A 16,493-nucleotide genomic window follows, 5' to 3' on the forward strand; every position below is an offset into this window, starting at 1 on the left:
TCATTTTTGGGGTTTATAAGTCGCATGTTTGATTGCTTTAGGCTTATACTAAAATAAATCAGATCAATAAAGATCAAGCAATTCCCTTTAAATCATAAACCACACATCCACGGAATCACAAACAACTGTAGAAGGCTTGTTTTTGTGAAGAAAGTCATTTATTTTAAGGGATTTTTTGTCAGACTAGGTTGCTTGTTTTTCTGCAAATATCTGGCAACGTTGGACTCTGCTCCCATATCACTGATCATGCAGCGTAAGCCACTTGGAGTAAGATTACTAAAATAATTTATGATGTGAAATACATAAGATAGACAGCCTGATTGCATAACCTAGTGGTAGTCACCAATTAGCAAGTAAAGCACCATTGCTCGCTCTCACCACACACTCAGACAAACACGCACCTCAGTAAGGGCTGTTTAGACTGAGTGCAAGAGGAAACCTTGAGTGCAAGGTTTTGAATGAGTGGGAGGAAGTTTCAGAGAAAGAAAGAGGTTTATACACTCAAATAAAAAAGAAAAGAGTTATGTAAAGACAGAAAAAGCAAGATGAGAGCTGAGTTAAAAAGCGAGATGTTGATGTAGGAGGTAATGAGAAGAGACATTTGTTTTTTGTTAGTGTGGTTCGTGCGTCAGATTTTAATTGAAAAATAACAGACAGATATAAGCTACACTGCCACCTGTCAGATATACTGCATTCTCAGCATAAAACTAATGAAGTTTACACTCCTGTTCTAGAAAGCTTCAGTACACAAAGACTGACCCACAGATGGGAAGCCTCCAAAAAATGACCCACTATCGTTCAATAGAGCGCAAAAATGACCACACACTTTTTCAGCGGCCTCGGGTTTAAAATATTTTCCCGTTCATTTTTTACACAGGCATTAAAATGTAAAAAAAAAAAAAAGATTAAATGTGCAATGCTTTACATATAGTTTGTATTAAGTTTGATCCATTATTCTATTGAGAAAATGAGGGGCAATTTTATTTTCAAAACCGTTTCCTAGTTCTGTCTAGTGTTCATCTCTTGTTCAGTCTCTTACACTTCACTATCACTCACTCAGGTATGGGCGAGTCCTGTATCCATACACCACACTCCCTACCACACACACACACACACACACACACACACACACACACACACACACACACACACACACACACACACTTACTCACTCACTCACTCACTCACACAGGTTTCTGTCAGAGGGGAATGAAATGGCTCACAGCCAGGCCCAGATTAGACTCTACCCTAGACGCCAGAAATGAGCTTCCAGTAAAAGCACAGCTCAGATATCCAGGGAGGGAAATTTCTGCCATGTTTCTCAGAAAATAGTCCATAGCCGTCAGGAGGAAGTTGTCGATTCAAACACGATTTTGGAGGTTGTAAGTGAATGCTAAGAAAATGTGAACCTTCGATTAAGTCTACTTTAAACTAATCTAAACTGGTCAACATTAAAAATAATTTTCCAGGTTAAATTTCAGTTCAGCTCTGTTGACAGCGTGCGTCTGTTGTATGCTTGCTCCAAACATTCATTGTAAGCCAACAACTGTCAAAAGACTTGAAATGATTTTCTGTGGTATAAGGTACTGAAGCTGTTGGCAAAGCTTAACTATCATTTAACTTGTAATATTCTCTTAAAAAAGCATTCGGAAGTGTTGAAACCTGGATCATCATGAAACCTGGGAATGTGGTTACATCATTCCTAGAGGTGACATATTAACCTCATTTTTAATAAATGCCTTTTCCCAGTATGATTAGTCACTCACCTTGCAAGTGCCAACCCAAATAGATCATATTTGGACGATTTGAACATGTTCATGTACAACAAAATGAGCTTAACACACCCAGCACTAATCCAGCAGGAAGCTGAGGCTGCGGAAGAGACAAATATATTGTCAGATATAAATGTATTAATGCTGGTTTGTTGGTTTATATAAACAACTTAATTTAAAGGAGCTTTACACTTTTTCTTTTTATAAGAATAATACAGGGTAAACATCATCCTCAAAGACCTTTGTCTCACATGATACCATATTCCGTGCACATCCATCATCAATGTTTGCTGTTTCAGCTAAGATAGTAAGAAAAACAAAAATGGTTTAATTTGATAGGAGAAAAGATGGGCGAAAAACACGGAAGTAAGTGATCTACAACATTAGTAAAAGCCAACTATGTGAGAAAAGTTTGTAGACAAACTTGAAGTTTGCTTGAGAAAGCCTAGGCAGAAAGTATGAAGAACTTTTAACAGTTTAAAGTTTGAAGGTTTTAGGTTTTAAATAATTTCAAGTTTTAGTTCAAAGGTTTTCAAAGCTAGACGGTTCAATGCATAGAACATAGATTTATTAACAAGAACGAAAAAACCCCGCTAAAATCAGCTAAAGCCATCTGATTTAGTAAAAGGAAAAACAAATAAACAGTTTAAAACCAGCTGAACCCTGCTGATTTAGCAAAAAATTAAATAAATAAATAAATAATAATAAAACCAGCCTAAGACGGTTGTCTAGTCTTAGTTGTTTTAAGCTGAAAGTAACTGGTTTAAACTTGGCCAAAACCACTTGAAAAACCAGCAAAACCAGGAGACCAGCTAAAGCAGTCACCAGCTTAGGCTGGTTTTAGCTGTTGATGTTTTTTTCTGTAGGGAGTTGTTAAGACATATCTTAAATACACCAAATCTCATTGCATAAAATTTTTCTCCCCCTCAGTAAAAGTGTAAAGGATTTTTGGTGGTTTTGATAGTCTGGTTTTCGAAAACTGTTAGCCGGATCAGTAAAAAAAAATTAAAGATTAAGATTAGCGACTAACTTATGAACAGTCTTAAGGGCTGACCTCTAGGAGGAGATACTGACTTTCTCAAACCAACTTAATAATAATAATAATGATTATATATATATATATATATATATATATATATATATATTACAGGGAAACTTGCATTGCACCTTCTTGCACAAATGGTGCTAGTGTGGAAGTATAAACATATACATGCGCATTAATGTGTGACTGTTTACATGCATGTGAACAGCAAACTGCTTAGTGCAGGTGTTTGTTCTAAACTAAATACACTTTTTCTGTGCAATTGCAATCTGAAAATACAGGGCAGTGCCACAAAATTAGAATGCTGAGTGGACTAGTTTTCTCTGCTGTTGAAGAGCTCAAACTTAAAACACATACCTTGTATTTTCAAGACGTCTGTGATACTTCTACAAGTGACATCTTTTTGGGGTTCTCCTTGACGGATTTGTCATATCAAATGTTTCTCTAGCAAATTGTTATTTTATAAGAAATTAGACTGACTTAAGCCTTGTGGGAATTTATGCAAGTGAAAAACACACCTGCATTGAAACTCTTTTGACTTGTACAAACCACATAGCAACACACTAAAAAACATCTCAACCACCAGCAACGTCCCATCATCATGTGGGCGACTTTTGCATGGACGTGAACCACTCACATGTTCTCCAGATAATGGAAAAATGCAGGCGTTAACATTTAACTTGAAATACGGATATGCAAAACATGTTTCTGCATGTAACCCTTTGTATTTGATAGTTGCGTTGTCACAAATGTCTGATCTCCCTTTAGGTGGCCCAAACAAGTAACAGCAGTCATTTTGTCATTGAAGAGACTTGTGAGGAGTATTCTAGACCAACAGAGAAACCCCCGGCATGTCAGCTCTCCTCAGCACTTCTGTATTTGAAAAACCCTGACAGATTCTTGGACAGGACACAAAACAGATGAATTCAGTCATTAAACTTAAACGGCCAATAAATCACTGCCATTTTGATGGCAGAGCGAGTGACCCTCGACCCCTCCAGCTGTGGCAAGTGCGCAGCGGTGGTTTAGCGCACGTCTACCCGACCCGAAGCAACCTTTAAGAGCATAGCCCTATGCTGCACGTACATCAACACATTTCCCAGAAACCTGGTAAAAACTCGCACTCCCCTCATATCTAACAGTAAATATCTTCGAAAAACACTCAGTGTAAAAATGACAAATTGCCCCGGAGTGTTTTCAGCCGTGCAGTTCCTGCAGCGCAACAGATCTGAAATACACAAGATTGGCATCGGGAGGACAACATACTAGAGCTTATTTCGGAAACTTGCAATACTTGAAATACCAATCATGTGTAAACACATGACATATATCTTAGCTCTCTGTATGGCCTAGCATGTCAAAACCAAGTCATATGGCACTTCAAAGGACCTTTATGGATATAATTGTTTGGAAAAAACTGGCAGGGGGCGGCAGTCGGGCCTTGATGTAAACTCTTCAGACTTAAATCACCTTTAACATTACAGATGGCGTTACGCAAGGAAGTTTTCAATCTGTAACTTTAACCGATCTGCTGGATACCTTCAAAGGAGATGAGTACCAATCACTCAAACCTCCAAGCACTATCACTCCATGAGGTTACGTTCTGCAGATGTTTCATTCTAGCTAATGAAATAAAGCTCCATGCGAGTCTTAAAGTGTGCATATGTTTTTCTTGCTGTGTGTGGGATGGGACTACGTGTCTACTGGCAGGTCTTCACTGTGATGAACACTGTGATGTATTTTATGGGAACTCATAAGGTTTTTGTGAAATTATGCAAGTACTTCAATCTCAGCAATTTCCAAAGAACTACCCTGAGAGTCTAGATGTTTAACAGTCAGAGTTTGGTGGTTTGGTGCTCTTAATATTAAATGCTTTTACCAGTAATTGACATTTCCCACATTGAAGATAGTCATTCTTTGTGCATGCACAAGAAAACACACCATTACCAGCAAGCAAATCAAGCACAGACCTGAACTCAAACTCATGACACATTTGAAAGACCGCCTGAAATCTCCTGCTTAAAAGCGGATGCCTTCAATTACAGTGTTGTTCAGACAAGCTTAAATAAACTTATCTCAAGTTCACATGCATTTGAATTGAGAGATAAGAAAAAAAAGTTTGTGTTCCTGTGGCTCAGTGGTAGAGCATTGGGTTAGCATTGCGAAAGGTCATGGGTTTTTCGGTGCCAGAAATGCAGCACCAGAATACATTTCAAACTGCCTTTTGGTGCAGATCAAGGTTGTATCGGTGGACTGTGGCTAAAACCACATTCAAGCCAAGATTTCTGAGTCTTGTTAGTTCTGGCAGACAGACATACCCTATTGTCTTCTGGAAGGTAAAGCTAGTAACCCCTAATTTTTTTGGGGTCATAGCTCGCTGACAGTGTTAGGCCTGAAACTGATCAGCTAAACATGATGCTTCCTAAAATCCTTATTCTTCTGTGCTTGACCGGACGAGAGTGTTACACCTATGACCTTTTGACTTCTGACGTTGTGGTCAAGGTTCCTTGGAGAAATAGTACCAGATAAATAATAGAACATGAGAGTCTTGGGTAACAGTCTGATAGTCTACTTTAGACATTCTACTAACAGTTACTTTGCAACTACATGTCAACTAACAGTCATTAGAGTATTAGTGAACTGTCTGCTTAATATCTTCTAACACTTTATTTTAATGGGTCCAAAACAAACTATGATAAACTTTGCAAGCATATTTCAACTTATTCTACTAACTGTAAACAGAACCTAAAAGTATACTCTGTGAGTTGGTAGACATGTAGTTGCAAATTAATGGGAATTAGTTGACATGTAGTTGCAAAGTTACTTATAGTTAGTGGAATGTCTAAAGAGGACTATCAAAATAAAGTGCAACTGAGTCTTGAGACTATGAATGATGGACAGGCAGATATTAAACAAGTTATAAACTTCAGCAGTATTACTCATAAGATTAAAAAGAAAAGAAAAAATGTCATCCTGACCACAATGACAATTTACCCTGTGGGAAACTGCTTGTCTGGTTACTCCGTCATGTGTCGTGGTCACCATTATACCGGCATTTTTCCAATCTTTGTCATTTTTACACATCAAAGGAAAAATTCAACCAAAACTGGATGTGTACTCATCCCCATGTCTTTCCAAATGTGAATGACAAAGAAGGAAATATTTTGGAGAATGTTGCTCTCTTCCACATATAAAAGTATATAGTTGAGGAGCTGTCAAGCTCCAAAATGGACCAAGCCAAGATCACTTACAAGATTTGGTGTCATTAAATCTGGAATTACACAACTTCATGTCTAATTGATTTAGAAGACATGGCACACTAATTCACCCTTCAGAAATTATTTAACAGGCGGTCTGATCAATCATAATACCAAATCTGCCATTTTTTTTTCAACAAGAGAACCAGACAGGAGAGTAGTTTAACATCAATGGACTTAAACTTGAAAAAGTATGTGTGGTTGAAACGAGATACATTCTGATGTTCATACATGTTTATTTGGTGCTATAACTAATGAAGAGGAAGAGATGATGTGTTCACGTGCCACTTGAACTGAGGCACTACAGTGATCCGTCACAAAATTAAAGAGCCACAAAACAGTATTTATTGTTTGAATTTATTTAAAAATGTGAGACTTCGTTTTATATCTAAAGTAAACTGCTCTATCTTGTCTGTCAGCATGTTGTCAGTTTCCTCTTTACTCCGTGATGTATTTTTCACTGCATGAGAACAAGATGTGTGGTGTGAGAGCGCAATGGCTTGTCAGACTTAGCAACAGTAACAAAGGGGTTGGGTCTTTGCGAGGGGTTAATTGAAGCACTTCTTTATGGTTTTGGCAGTTTCCACATTTATGGTTAAGAGCTGTGTGATCTCCTTTTGTTTTTCACTTAATAAAGAAGGTCATACAGGTTTGTAAAGAAATTGGGTTTAGTAAAAGTTCAAACAGTTTGGATTGGGAAAACAATTCTATTAAAATGCGAGAAGAATGGCTTATGCTCTATAGCAAACAAAGAAAAAAGCTTTCCGTATTTTACAATCCAAGTTTTGGAATTTCTCTTTTTTATTCTGGCACTAAGTCTTTAACATACTTGGCAAGGAAAAGATCATTATTCTTGTAAAAAAAACATACTTTTGTAAAAATCCTACAATGGCATGGTCAAACTGTAGAAAACTTCTGTGATCGCCAAAGCTCTTTAACAGACCCGCAAGTATTTATAAAGCTTTAACATTCAGTTGAAAGGTTAGTGTGTGAGAGAGACTATATTTTATAATGGTTGAAAGTAATGTCTAAGGATGTTTTTCTTTTAATAATCTGTGTGTGTGTGACAAGGGTTGGTTGTTTGAGTGTTTTTGTGGAATTTCTTTGCCTGAAGCTTAAAAGATCAACAAGACATGGACGGTTTGATGGGGAAGGTGGGACTTTGAAGTGTTTTCATGTGTGAAGGTTATTGATTTTATAAACATATATTTGTGTTTTCTTTAAGGGGTGTGTGACACCAAATGCAAAGAGAAAAACGGCCCTTACCTCACAGTGCGTATCACATTTCCGGGGCCAGTTTCCCCTCTCTGTGTGTGTACAATGCAGCGCTCCTGTCCCCGCAGCACCAGAGCAGCAGTGAAAGCGAAGTCCTCCTGGGGCAAATCCTCCGCTATAATGACAGATCTTTTTACGAGGTGAAACTTCGTGCTAGGTGGCCCGTCATCACACTGAAGGGTTTCTCGTCTTTCTCATCTGAGCTCTCACAGACAGAACTCACAAGTCTTTCTGACTCAAACCAGCAAAATTCAAGTTTACTCTTAGTTAGTCTTCCATGGAGGATAGCGTATTTGTTTAATGATTCAAGACTTGAGGAAAGGCATAAAAAGCTGTGAAGTGTAACTTCTCAGACAAACGCTTTTAAAACAAACAGTTTTTTTTTACAAGCAGATCACAGACAAAGACTAGTAGAGGATGAAGAGGCTGTTAAACATAGATGTTTTGTGATGGTCTGGCCTTCCTCTAGAAAAATATTTTTGAAGCAGAATCACCATGAACGCAGAAATCAAGCAGAAGATCAGGGTTAAACCAGTTCTGTGTGTATTAGCGCATACTGGGACGGAGGCCAAAAAAAGCACTCTTACTTTCTCAGTTGCCGTTTTAACAATTACTGTACAGTACTCAGGAATAGTCTGAGAAACACTGCTGTTATGATATCCAGAAACACCATTTCTTCAGTGGTGAATGAAAGATTATGATGAGTTGGTTAATTCCCCCTCCAGCATATATATATATAGTACAGACCAAAAGTTTGGACACACCTTCTCATTCAAATTGTAGATTCACACTGAAGGCATCATTATATGGAATTATATACATAACAAAAAAGTGTGAAACAACTGAAAAAATGTCATATTCTAGGTTCTTCAAAGTAGCCACCTTTTGCTTTGATTACTGCTTTGCACACTCTTGGCATTCTCTTGATGAGATTCAAGAGGTAGTCACCTGAAATGGTCTTCCAACAGTCTTGAAGGAGTTCCCCGAGAGATGCTTAGCACTTGTTGGCCCTTTTGCCTTCTGTCTGCGGTCCAGCTCACCCCTAAACCATCTCGATTGGGTTCAGGTCCGGTGACTGTGGAGGCCAGGTCATCTGGCGCAGCACTCCATCACTCTTCTTCTTGGTCAAATAGCCCTTGATGCCTTCAGTGTGACTCTACAATTTTCATAGTCATGAAAATAAAGAAAACTCTTTGAATGAGAAGGTGTGTCCACACTTTTGGTCTGTACTATATATATATATATATATATATATATATATATATATATATGAGTTTAGCAACTTTCCCTTTGGGATCTGAGCAAAAGATCCATCTTAACCCAAAAATCTCTGTGCTTGGTTTGTATTTCACCATCCGAATAGCCTCTTTATGGTATCTCTCAATTTGTTCTCTACCTTAATATTTTTTCTTTGTCTGTCTCTGTTTCTTCATTAGACATTTTTAAGACAGTGTGTCAAGTTAAAAGAATTACAAATTTTCCATGCAGCACCGCTCATCAATGTCAGTTCTAAAAAAGTGGACCAATCAGATGTCCCTGGAGGCGGGGCAAGTGTTGTGAGCTTTTGTTTACAGTAGCAAGTTGGCATGGCAGCCAACTTATTTTTTATTTGACAGCAACAGGAGGCATTCTGAGCTGCGCTTTTTAAAACCATTCTTCAGCGCTGCATCTCACAGTTTAAATGCTAAGACCCGTTCTGTGTGAACTGCCACTTGTGTTCTAGTGACCCTGAGGCGTCCCAATCCCTTCTGATACCCTTGGAGGGACGTCAGCAACCATCTCACTTACCTCATTATCTGCCACCCTAGTAAAAGAGTGGAACTGAAGAAGTACACACTGCACCTTTGAAAAAAGCAAATGTTCCAGAAATAAAAAATTCTGGTATTATGAATCACACTTATGTCCTTCCAAGAAATCTTTTTACAATCGCTTTGTGTGAGGAACATGCCGAAATTGAAAACGTGCAACGGTAGATTTGACGTCAGTGACACCAAATGCAATAGGCTTTCAGCTTTAGCATTATTCACTATTTCTCTTTTTGTGTTCCAAAAAAGACAAAGGCAATATGGGAATGGTATGACATTAGGGTAAGTAAATGACTGAAATATGCATTTAAGAAAAAGATAGAGACAGAGGTTATGCTCATTGGGATCTCTTTGTTGTATTAGAGATTCAGTTTTGTTGAAGCATTTTATGACAGTTGGATCTAAGTGGACAACTGACCATTCAGGATACCACATTACAGTGCTGGAGACATTCAGGATGTGGAAGCTGTGTGGGAAAAGTCCATGTGGTCAGAAAGGGCTTGAATAATCCACAATACCAACCGCTTGCAGAGTTAAAGTTCAGTGTAGCTCTACAACATGAGGTGATCTGAGTTGCTATTCTTACTGTATTTGGAATGAAAGTGAAATCAAGGCCCTAATTCTTTATGAATCTCTAATGTGCTGTAAACAGACGGTCAGTTGATTTTCTTGGTGATAGTAACTGACCAACAGAAAGAACCAGAGAGATTCTTCAGTGGGAAACCACTCGCTTTTGCAGGATCAGCGGAGAGCTCATCCTGCTTTTGACACTGAAATCAGAGAATCCTCTGGAGCCACTGATCAAGAATCAGATTTCTCTAAAGCTAAAAAGTAAAATTTATCACAAGAATGGATTCTGATTTGATGGAAAATATAACTACAGAGGTTACGCCTCCACAAAAAGACAATCACATGCGGTCTGTGATGGATACGTCTCTTATAGCCCGCTTTTAATCTTTGTTTTGTGGGATGTCCTGGTCTGTGTGTGCGTGCTTGTGTGGGAAGACAAATGAGAATGAGGTGAAAGCTGTCATAGTGAACTTGTAATCAAAGAGAGAGAGCTGGAGAGAGTCCAAGATTGGGAGTCGGATACAGAATACCACAGAACTCTGCATCAATGCTGTCATTTAAGTCATTTCACTTGATTGATTTGATTATTCTCAAATCTAATGCTTCTTTGCCTCCGGCCTTGTCTCATCATTGCTCTTTTTCCAGTCTGTGTGCTTTTCATCTTTCTAGACGATAAAAGAATGTTCTTGAAATAACTTAAGAAATTCATAAAATAAACAGAAAATAGACAATTGTAAACACAACAAGAGTATGAGAATGTTAAATGAATGTGGACGAATAGGTCAGATCATTTGATTTACCAAAGAATTTGACTGGAATTTGACATATTTAAATCTCTGGCTTTGATCACAGGCTTCAGTGTCTTAGCATGGTTGAGTTTTCTTTGGAAATGCTAGAGGAGACACGTGAGAGTCCTCAGGAGAAAAATCAAAGAAGCAGGAGATTTAGGAAAAAGTCTCCATTTAATCTCATCACCGTGAACAACTGACATACGAGGGATTTTATATATCAGACGCTTTAGGCCGCTGCGGGGATCACGGTTGTTAGGCGGTTAGCCAGAGAGGTGAGCCACGACCGCAAACACGCCACCACATGCACACAAACACACAAAAACAAACCTCTATCAACAACCTGCTCTGTATGCTTGAAATAACAGAGCAGTTCGAAATCCACAAACTTCCCTTTAAGGCATATCCTTCATTCAGGTTAGGATCAAAAAAATGGAAAGATACATTTACATGAAGCAAAATGACTTATGATTTTGTCTTGTTTTCTGAAAAGAAAAAAAAAGCTATATATGTCTATATAAATGTAGCTTTTTTTGTCTCAAAACAAGAAAAACATTTGACATTGGGGTAAGAAAAAAATTATTTTTTTGTTTTACCTTTGAATTAAGTTTTTTTTTCTTATTCAATTGTTTTAAGAGCTAAGACCAGACAAGAAGACCTAATATCTTAAGTTCATTTGCTTCTCAAGTAAATGCATCTTGATTTAACAGTGTTCAGATATTTGTACTTGAAAGAAAAGGCAAAAATAAAATTATTTATTTAGAAACAAGTGCAAATCTATGACTGACAAATCAGGCAATGGCAATTGATTTTACATGCATGCATAAAATAACACTGAACTCCAAAATATCAGAATATTCTTAATCTACAGAGACCGATAAAGATGTTTAACCACCGGACACACACTTAAGCATGTACATATTTGTTTAGACAGTGTCTACAGTGTGTTTACGAGAAATCTCCATCCTCCCACGACCACAACTGGAAGTGATTCTGACCACGCGGCCACCGTACTCACACGCCACACCAGTGCTGCTGACACGCCACAGAGATGTGCTGACAAAAATGTTTTCAACGGTAGTCAGTTTACCATACAAATAAAAGACAGAAAGGCTCAACAAGCAATGCTTAAACCACCTCAACCACGTTGATGTTTCAGACCGAAAATGTGTTGTATTCTATGGATAGACAGTGCCAATGTTTGAAATAGAATTAATAGGAAACATTTACTACTGATGACTATTTCTGACTATAAATGGGTGTGCAGAGGAGCTCATATGACCCTGATATAGTAGGATACAGCTGTAGTGTCAGAAATCCTACTAGAAAAACCAACAGTACAGAGACTTTGTAACCCGCATCATTTTAATCACTGTCAGTGTAAACATTTCTCTGTGGGATATGTGTGCTGTGCAGTGTGTGATGAAGAATGTCCTAATGGGTGTCACGGTTTCACTCCCTTTTGCACGTCGCATGTTGTTTCTCTCCTTGAAATAACTTTACAGCTCAAAGATTTATGTCCTGAATACGAACATGTGGTTTCTCTACACATTAATGTAGCCCTCACTTCAAATTTTCTCTGCTGTTGACTCAGTACAGAAGTCAGAGAGTTCACAGCACTGAATCTGAGGGTTGTATGGAGTGCAGAAAAGCGCTCAGACCATGACGCGATCTGATGCTGAAACTGATCCTGCAGTTCAGAAATGCTGGATATTTATTGCACAAAAGAACCTTTATTGTTTTGCACACCTGTGTACCTCTGTACAACTGTTCACTAGAATTCAATAAATGTTTTCCTGAAGGTTACTGTGGCCCAGTAGTGCACAACACAAAATCTCCACAACACAACACATTGGACTAATTTCATTGTGTTGCAACTTTTTTTCTGTTGTGTTGTGCATTACTGTGTCACAGTAACCTTTAACATCTGTGGAACCTTTGGTTCAGATTATTTATCTGGAAACTAATAAAATGATCTTAACACTAAGAAAATAATGGTTCTTTCCAGAACCATGGACCGAAAGGTTCTTTGGGGAACCAAATATGTTTATTCTATGGCATTGCTACAAAACCTTTTTTTTTTTTAAATAAAAAAGAAAACAAATAGATAAAAAAGATTTAGAATAGAGATTGCTAGAGTTAGATGGTCAAACAAAGAGGAAAGAGATGTTTTTAGCCATTTCTTGAAGATTTCTAAGAGTATAGGTGACTTATCTTTATGAATTGTGGGATGCAGACCTTCCTCCTCATTTTCTTGAATAAAAGGAAGACACAAGAGCTCTTGTGAATGGGTACATTGTCGCTCCCAGAGACACTTCACAAGTTGTGAATGGCACAGAGCAGACAAAGCGATGGTTAATAGGCAGAATGCCAGAGTTGGGGGAAAAAAAACCTGGAAAGAGATAGTATGTGTGGGATGAGATGAACTCCATCGCTACTGAACCTGACTTTCTCACACTCTCACCCAAACACAGCTGACTGCACTAATCCAAAGAATATAACAAGGGTTCAAAGAGTTTAGATAAGATGAAGAGACAAGCAGACAGACAAGAGAAAGAGCATCAAGGTCAAAGAGTCCATTATAAATTATTTTTTAAAAAGCAGGATTAACGAAAGCAGGAATAAAACTGTGGCAAGGTGAAAGGGTGCAAATATATAACGTAATAGCTAGCCTGCTAATTTCCTTAGAAATCTGTCTGGAATTTTGATGGAATTTTTCTAATTTTTCTCTGTTTTTGTGCAGATGTATATGTAATAAAGTAACGCAATCAAGCATGCAAATAACATTTTACAGAATGAAATATCAACCCAGGAAGTGGTTTAGGACTTTGCAAGCTTTAGGGGTCTTAATGGAAGTGATCTACTTCTACTACTACTCTATCAACTCTGTTTGATCATCTCTCCGAATCCGATCCGGATGTAGTCTTTGAACAAAATGTGATTTTCTTAGCTTTTTGTTCAAAATATTGCATTAAAAACACACACACACACACACACACACACACACACACACACACAAACTACTGACTCACATTAAAGTGATGATTTAAAAAAAGAATGCATAAAGATAGAATAAAAATGCTGGAGGGGAAAGAGTTAAATTAAACTTTTCAACAAAATCATCGTAAACCATAGTAAACATTACCTACTGTACACATAAAGTGTGAAATAAGCCATAACCATGCCACATCTATCACAATTTAGACTTTAATTGATATAACAACAACAAACAACCTAAAACAATCACAGCAGATGCTCAGTTCAATCTTATAGTCAGCCGGCATCTTCACAGGGCAGTGCTCCGGCCTGAAACTACTGCACTTGTAGGCCTGCATAACCTTATCAGTGCCTGCTGTCTGGCTGCCGGGGGCGACAGGTGGGCCCTGGTTCTGGGTCAGAAGCCCATTAACAAATGAAAGCTGTTGAAAGCAGTGCAGACACTCTTCGGCGCTCTGATTTGTGTGTTTGCATTAGGGTTAACTAACATCAAGCACATTCATGCGAATGCAGTAAAACTGCAAGGGTGGTGATGACTATGGGGGGGTGTTCATTTCACGTTATTATAATAAGCAGATCATGCGGTGACTGAAAGCATAAATGAAAACACGTTTATAACAGCCTATATGTTTTATTGCCAATTTCAAACCAACCCCTAGAGTTTATTCTTAAAATCAACATGAAAACATTCTTAATGCAAGTTATTATTTGTAATCTTTCATCAAAGTAATAAGTTGTGCAACCTCTTAAGGCAAGATACAACGAGGCAAAACAATGTTTATTTCACGCACTGTTCAATTTTGGCATATTTGGCTTTTCATAATGTTGTTTTAGACTGGAAGAAAAAAAAACATAAAAAAAATAGTCTTTTAAGAGTTTATTTTATCGTACTTCATCTTTTTGCATCTGTAGATTTCAATTACTGTACAATACATATCTCTATTTCTGGAAATGCATGTAAATTAGTGCATGTTTAATTAGATGCATCATTTGCATATATAAACATAACATTTCAAACAACTCCATTAAGCAGGAAAGTATGGTGCTATCTATTAGTAAAAATGTTTACCCTATTCACCTGGGATGTCTTGCCTTAAACAATTTTCCTCCACAAGAAGCGCAAAGCAACCTCATCAAACTTCACTGTAAAATGAAACGTAAGGGTGCTATGATAAAGACGTGATCACAGATAAATAGCACAAGAACTGGAAACTAGTGCAAAAATAACTCTAGCATGAGTGAGTGAGTGAGTTTGCGAGTGATCACGACCCTCTCTCTCTCTTTCCATCACACAATGTTTGTGTTAAGGACCGGAGGGGAAATGGGCCCTTCCAGTCATTTAATGTAATTATAGCCATAAAACCACACACACACACACACACACACACACACACACACACACACACAGCCACAGGCACATAACTACACATGCCATGTTTTTCCCACTCTATCTTGGTATATCTCATACCTCATTGACTTGCTTTTATCATGGCGTGTCATAGTTTGTCATACTGTGCTCGTGCTGGTCTAAACCGGTCATGTTTCCAGCATGTCCCTTGAGGTTTGATTAAGTACTGTATGTCTTTTTATCTACTAGATCTACTACACTAGCGCAAAAGCCAATCTTGTGTGAGCTGAACTGTGGTATGATATGCAGCTATATGGGATGATAAAATAAACAGATTGACTTGCTTGTGTGATAATTGGTCTCCTGGTATAATACTCAAATACGGCTGGGAATATACTTGGATCTGTGATAAAAAAAAAAAAGTGGGAATCTGATTCATGCCAGATCATGCATGTTTGGAAACTTGCACGCCATCACCTCCTTTCTATTTTCCCGGACAGCTTATTGTAAGTCGTTTATCTACAAACACAAAAGAAAAACACTAGTACAGACTGTGTGGGAACTTTTAAATCCGCCGCTGTCTTTGTAACCGCAGATTGTTCCTGATTTAGTGGCCATCTCCAACCCATCCCTCTCTGTCTCTTTTTGTGTTTGTGTCCCTTTCTCTCTGTCTCTTTTTCTCCTTGTTTGTCTTTTCCTCCCCAGCATTTGACCTTCGCCATCCTCTCCATCCGTTCCGGCCTTGACCTTTTCTCCCCCACAAATCTCCAGCGCTCTCCTGCATCCCCCTCCACGGCGTCAGACTCCACTGACCTGCAGTTAATGTACGACACTTAAAAAGTTCATTAACTTTAGACACCCTCATCACTCTTATTTCCCCTCTCTTTCTCTCATGTTCTATCTATCTTACTCGAAGTCATTACCATCTCTGTGGAAACACTATGGTGAACCTGAAAACATGTTTCACCTTAAAAATCAAAGGAAAGCAAATAAAGTATAATCTGGTAATGAATATCAAGCATATGTCAGTTTTTTTTTTCACATTCATTTCCAATTTTTTGTAATCTCTATTATTGTCAGTAATATTGAGTGTATATTGACAATGCTCATTTTTTCTTTCTTTCTTCACAAATACATCTGTCAGAATGACACAAACAAATGTAAAAAAAGAGAGATGGTCAATATCATTTATTTTCTGTTTTCTTTTTACTCGAGAACATAAATCCAACACAGCAGCAAATCTCTCCTGCCAAGTCATTTGTTTTCATGTCCATTCCTCCCTTTCTTTTTCCTTTTTGCCATTCCTTTTTTGTCGTTTTGCACTTCCTTTTTTTTTCTTGGTTTCTCAAATATAGCTCAGACTGGTTTTCTTTGCTTGTTTGCGCAAGTTTTAAATGTTAAGAGTCAAATAGCCAAAACGACAAATGTACAAGCAAACAACATAGAGAACAGAGAACAACATACTGGAGAGGACCGGTCACTGCAGACTGTATTTTAGGGCTCAAAATTAAATAATGGAGACAGAAAAAAGAGAAGCAGTGCACAGCCTGTGTTTGTTCTCCTAAACAGACAGCAGAAATGAACACAGGTCACAGGTTCATTCACTAGACTGAAACAGCACTATAATTACCACTAACAC

Source organism: Carassius carassius, chromosome 26 (genome assembly GCF_963082965.1).
Source record: "Carassius carassius chromosome 26, fCarCar2.1, whole genome shotgun sequence".
In the NCBI taxonomy this organism is placed as follows: Eukaryota; Metazoa; Chordata; class Actinopteri; order Cypriniformes; family Cyprinidae; genus Carassius; species Carassius carassius.